Source organism: Macrosteles quadrilineatus, unplaced genomic scaffold, assembly GCF_028750875.1.
Source record: "Macrosteles quadrilineatus isolate MER2022 unplaced genomic scaffold, UCM_ALF_1.0 Scaffold_2__2_contigs__length_208266976, whole genome shotgun sequence".
Taxonomy (NCBI): Eukaryota; Metazoa; Arthropoda; class Insecta; order Hemiptera; family Cicadellidae; genus Macrosteles; species Macrosteles quadrilineatus.
In genome coordinates, this window is record NW_026542595.1 from 21,392,122 (window position 1) to 21,398,523 (window position 6,402).

Genomic DNA, 6,402 nt, shown 5'->3' on the forward strand with positions numbered 1-6,402 from the left:
TTCATTCATAGTCGTCATGAAATAGTTATTTGTGTAACTAGTGGTGAAAGTGGCACTTTGCTGCACACGAGAGCAAATGGAATGATCTCGAGTGCAGCAAAGGCCTTTTTCACTCGTGTTACACATTATATTTTTTCTACAGTCACTATAAAGCATATAAATAATTAGTCTTTCAAACACTATACAACACGTTTTTAGGTTCAGCTGGCAACACAAATAGGTGTCCTAGAGAAAGTAGTACCCGCGGTCTGTATCACTCCGCTATTTTTACTTGGCAAGAAATGTGTTCCGCGTTTTGAGAATATAGTTCCGTATGTTTTTGTAATTTGAAGTGGTTTCCGCGCCTAAAAAAATGCTTTAAAGGTATTTTCTTGTTTATTAAGATCGTAGGAATGTTTAAAAACCGTTTAAATGAAAAGTCCAGAAAGTTCAGAAATGCCTTAACTATAAACACGAAATGACAGGTTAAATCGTAGTTATAAAAGTCAATCAGCTGCTCATAGTATTATTATCTTTAAGTGTTGCCAACCTATTTCCAAGCGTACACGGATTACGTGCATAATAGAACCACGCTGTTTTGTGTTGTTTCGTTGGAATCCTGATGTGCGGCAAAGTATAAACCGTACGGCAAAGTATAAACCGTACGGCAAAGTATAAATATGCAGCAATTAGCAGCTTTCTGTACTATAAACAGTACAAGGAAGCCAACTTTGTCGGGTGACTGTAGGAAAAGTTATATTTAATTATAGAATGTCTTGAATTATGGTTTATAAATTGCCAATGGATTATTATCTTGCGGGTAATAATAAATATCAAGGGTACTCTTGACATTCTTTAACTTTAGAGTAATTTAATAAACATTTTGGTAGCATCATTTTTGGTTAGTTAAACATGTGCTCTAGCTCTCAGAATAACACCAGGTATATATAGTCAATGCTAACACCATGACACGATTGCGGGTTATCCTCGGAACTGGCCATATATGTGCATAATCCAGTAGGACAAACTTTGGACCACAAGGCGACAATCTTTTTATTTAATTTAATTTAATTTTATGTAATTTAATCTTTATATTTTTCCTTATAATGCGCCTGCATACCAAATTTGGCTTTTTAATGGAAGAATATTTCTGACTATAACAGAAACATTTTTATCTACACCTTGTACTTTTCAAATGGGTTAAATGGTTTATCTGCGAAGCACACTGCCTACTCAAACTTTTGTATTGTTTCTATAGTTAAACACGTATTTCCTTTATTCTTACAAGCGTGTGAGTCTCCGAGTAGCTAATGAGATGGTCAATCGTATTTCAGGAGGATAGCAAATTTGTTTTTAATATGTTTTTATCTAATTGAAAACAAGATTTCGTGTTTTTTATATTATATTTATAAATGATACATGGGTAAGGAATAGTTTTAAGAGGAATTTAAGACAAATAAACGTCTGATTACATTTTCTACATGGGGCACAGACCCCCTTTGTATTGACTATTGAATGTTTTTCAGTATACAACTATTGTATATCATAGCTTCCCATTTCACCCTAAACTGGAATGGGCCGATGAGGCTCATACACTGCAAAAACTGTAAGTTGGCGTTATACTGAACATTCGCCACCTCTTTGCGTATTTTTGCCCAAATATTAGTGAAGAAATTAAAAAAAATTTGCACAAATTAAATAAATTATTTATATTCTACAACGTAAAAGAAATCAGGTAATGAGTTTTTGTTTTTAATATTATATTCAACTGTTCAACATAATGTTCATATCTAACAAATAGGCCTAATTCTTTGTGAGTTAATCAAGAATTGTTTAAATAGGTCTGATTAATAAATTACATAGTACCTTCCTTATAGCTGCGGTACAATACATTCCAATGTACTGAAGAAGATAGTAAAAATTCAACTACGGGACATGAAAATAGGCCTATTGCTTGTTGTAGTTAAGCCTAACAGACACATAACGTGGAAGCTCAGCTGATAAGCTACTTAAATTGACATTCTTTGTCTCATTGTGACTAAAATCAACATATTTTTGTTGGACTGTACATGGTTTAGCGAAAAATTCCCATTTCGTTTCCGCTAAAAAATTGTACATTTAAGAAGAAAACATTTACAATTTAAATATAAAGTCTGTAAAACTAAAATTTTTAAACAAAAATTTCGTTTCTTAGGAGTAAAAGTCCATTGTCCATTTATTTTTCAACAGTGTCATAACACTTTTTAAAATCCTCAAAAAAATTTTTTCATTGATGATTTTGATTTGTAAAACAATTTAATAAGATAAATTGCCTTAATAATTCAAGATTACAATAGAGCTATAATAATAAAACATGTATTCATTGGAACAAAGATACTCTGCCATTTATACCAAACAATATTCTCCAACAAGAAAGTGGAGGCGTCAACTCCAAGGCAGCCAAACCAATCAAGTTAGAACAAATGGAAAACTGTAAACAGATTTACGAGTAATTTAATTTTACTACAGTTGAAACAAACTGTACGGTATTAAAATAGTTTAATGCACGGAATGGCACTAACGAGTTTCATTCGATAAGAACGATTGTATCAAAGTGACCTATTCAACTCTTTGTCATTGGTTACGATTTGCTGTCTTTAATCATATAAAAAGTACAACTACTATAAATACCTTTTCTTTTTATCGTTTATATAAACAAAATATATTATATAAACGTCTGTAGATGTTTCGTAAAATCACTTTATCAAATAATTGTTTCAAAAATCTGTTCTATAAAATATACTTTAAATAATACTGATCATTGTAGTTATGTATTTCCAACATTATTTGACGTAGTAGTGTTTTATTAAAAATATATTTGGTTCGCAATAAAATAAGATATATAACCAAAACTAGTCAATTAATAATGTTTGGGTTGAAGGGTTGAAGTTAACATTTATACGTAAGATAGTGATAAAAACGCGGTATAAGGAAAAACACTCTTGAATCTTTTAAAAGTAAAAACCCAATCACATCTCAGTATCAAAATTTACAACCACCGGAAATATTCTTTTGTTTGCAACATTTATAAGTTATCATAGACAACTGAATTATCAGTGCCGTCTATTATTGGAATTATTAATATCTGTCCCTTCTATTAAAAATATAGGAATAATAAAGTCTCTTACGAAAAAGGTATTATTATTCAATTCCATTTCGTAGCCCCTGAACTACGTAGTAAGACTAAACTATTACATACCTCGTCTTGCAGTTCAAATATAGTGTTTGAAGTCCACTACATATGTTTCGCCATATATGGCATTCTCAAGTGGTTACTGAAACATTTGATCCAATTTGGAATTTGGACGTCCTGGTGCTTTAACTTTATTAAATTGTATTTATTGTTTGCTATGATATTCATTGTGTAACAAAAATACGAGACCCATTCTCTTTTTTACTTTTAACTAAAAAAATATATTAAATTTAGTGGGACATATATTAAATTGGAAGTTTAAAGACTTATGAATATTTACAGGTTATTAGGCTTCATTAAAAATGTATGACGAAAAATTGTGTACATTTTTCAGTTACGTATACTATATATAGTAAAACAAAAAAAATCAACAAACAACACATCATTCATACCAACAAGAAATATTTAAAAACAAAAATAAATAACAAATAACAAATGAACTACAAATATCAAATTTCAACTCAAATAAAAGAATATTTCTATATCTTGTTAATATAAATTATATATATATTCCACTAGTTTTTTATTCTCTAAATAGTACGCTAAACGTCACTTTTTTGTTCTAGCAGCATATACAGTATATATACATTGCTGCACACGAGAGCAATGTTTAAACGCACGAGCCGCGTATAATTGTTTCAGGGATGACTTTTTAGATCTTTGTACACTAAGGGACCTTAGTTCTTAGTTAGTTTCGTTTTCAATATGTCCTTAGAAACCCACAACCCTAAACTCACAAGTTTTGAAATTCTTCTGCACAGTTCTTCCATAAATTGAGTTAATACAAAAAATTATTATGATTAAAATTGTTATAATTAGTATTAAGTTATTACAATTGTCGTTTTCTTAGCAAAAAGATGGCTGTATCTTTGTGTTTGTTAACTATATATACAATACGGATTCAACAAAAGTAATTAAAATATAAAAGATTGTATTATAAGTACACGTATTTTTGCAATTAATCATATTTTTAGTCACAGCAAAAATTGTAATATATAATCGTATTCCTTTACGTATATAATACATAACATATATAATTCTTTAAATCCATTTAGAATTCTGCTGACATTATAGTAACTTAAACAGGTTCGTAAATTTAACTGTCGTCTGTAAACATGTCCACTTTCAACTTAGATATTACAATTAAATACGTGTCCTCAAAGACCTTGAAGTTAGATAACTGTGCATAAAGAACAAAGTTTTCAGTAACTGAAATCAACTAAAACTTCAAAGTAAGAGCGGGACGTAAATTCCAATGAAAAGTTGTTGACACAAAAGTAATGAGAGCACCGCAAGTTTCTGGACAACTTTCAGTCCCTGGAGCGCAACTTGTTAACATATTGCTCTACTCTCTGAGGCCAAACTTGCATAAGCCGCTAATCACACATCTTAGTTTTGTAATATTGTTAGCCACAATCAAAGATTAGTTGTACAGACAGCTTAATTACTGACGGCGTAACTTAAGTATGTAAAAACAATTCAGAGATAGGTTTATAGGGTAAAATAAATCTAAAATCATAGACAGAATTTTTTTATGCTTTGTTAGTTAGATCCACTATTTTTTTTTTTTATTTATTTCTCAAAAAGGTATCTTTATGAAACTTGTTAAATACCCTTTCATCGAGTGATAATCTATTCCAGGAATAATAATAAATAGAAAATACAATAGATAATGTTGGTTTTGAAATAGCGGCCATTTTTGTTTTTATAACGTAAATGAATAGAAGAGGGATGGTTTTATACAAAAGTGTCAAAACACTTTTATTTAGCATTTTCAATTCCCTATATAGCAACACCAAGTAATAAAAAAGAATAATAAATAGTTGAGAATTCACCTTATTTTATAGCCTTCTTTTGCCTTATTTTGCGTGCCTTCTGTACAACGATAATTAAGATCTCTCAGCTATTTATTACTCAATATCTTTAAATTTGATGTTTGATAGGAAAGTTTGAAAAATCTAAAAAAAGTGTTACTGAAATGTTTCATAGAATCAGCCGCATTTTACTAATTTAAGTTATAAAAATTAAGTGGTCGTAATTTGGAAACAAATATATTTTTTTGTTATTTGAAAAATAGGTTTTGAATTTGTAAAAGCGTATACCAAATTCCATAAATTCATACACCTAAAAATAATTTTGGAGCAAAAATATCAAACAAACAAAAATTGCGGATATCTTGGCAACGAGTCATTTTTGGAAAAAGTTTTATTCGTGAGTTTTGTTTTATTTTAGCCCAACTAACGTATTCCTGGGTTCTTTGTACTTACAGGACACCCGGTTTTATAAAATTTAATACAACAACTATTTAAATAACATCTAACACTGCTTCATATTGATTGTAAAGTCCCCACGGTCACATGGCTCATCCGGGATATGTCCCTTCTTGGAAATAGAGGTGCCTGGAACTACATACTACTATGACGAGACCCTCAAGTGTCAAGTCTAATGCTGTAGAACAAGGGTACTGGATTGCGGTCCTTAAAACTGTATTAGCCCTAACATCCAGTCTGACATCAACGTTATAACGTGTGCTAAACTTGATGGAAGCTTAATTATGTTGAAAGGTATATTTTATACATTTACTCATGGTATACGAATCAATACTCAAGCAAAATATTACTTTCTAAATAAAGGAAAATAAAACAAAATAAGCAAAATGTTGTTATCCTACGTTGTTTCTACTGACATGGTATCAATTAGTTTTAAATATGGCACTTATTTAATATTTTGTAGGTCCATTTTAGCCAAATGAACCAAAGAAAGATATTCTTCATCTGTTTATAAATGTGGACCGTTGTTAGAAATTATCTTAGGGATACCACAGTGGTCAAAGAAAGTGATTTGTCCCCTAAGCATGGTCATTCGTAAGACAAATCTGTTCCTATCTAAGTCAAGTTTCTCTGCTAAGTCATTTGTCTTGTTGCGACAAGTTTTGATAGTACACTTGTGAGTTATTATTATAAATGCCCAAACCAAACCTTTTCAATACCTATTAACAATCGTATTACGACGATCGTTTGATATTTCATATAACATATCTATAGTGCACCATTATTACTACTCATGGATCGTAATTGAGGCTTTTATTTAAGCAGAAGACAGTAGCTTACAGCAAATTAAATTATATTATTTTATGAATAAATACGAAATGTTGTGACGAAATCAGTCGAAATATTTTCAGTTAAAGCTTC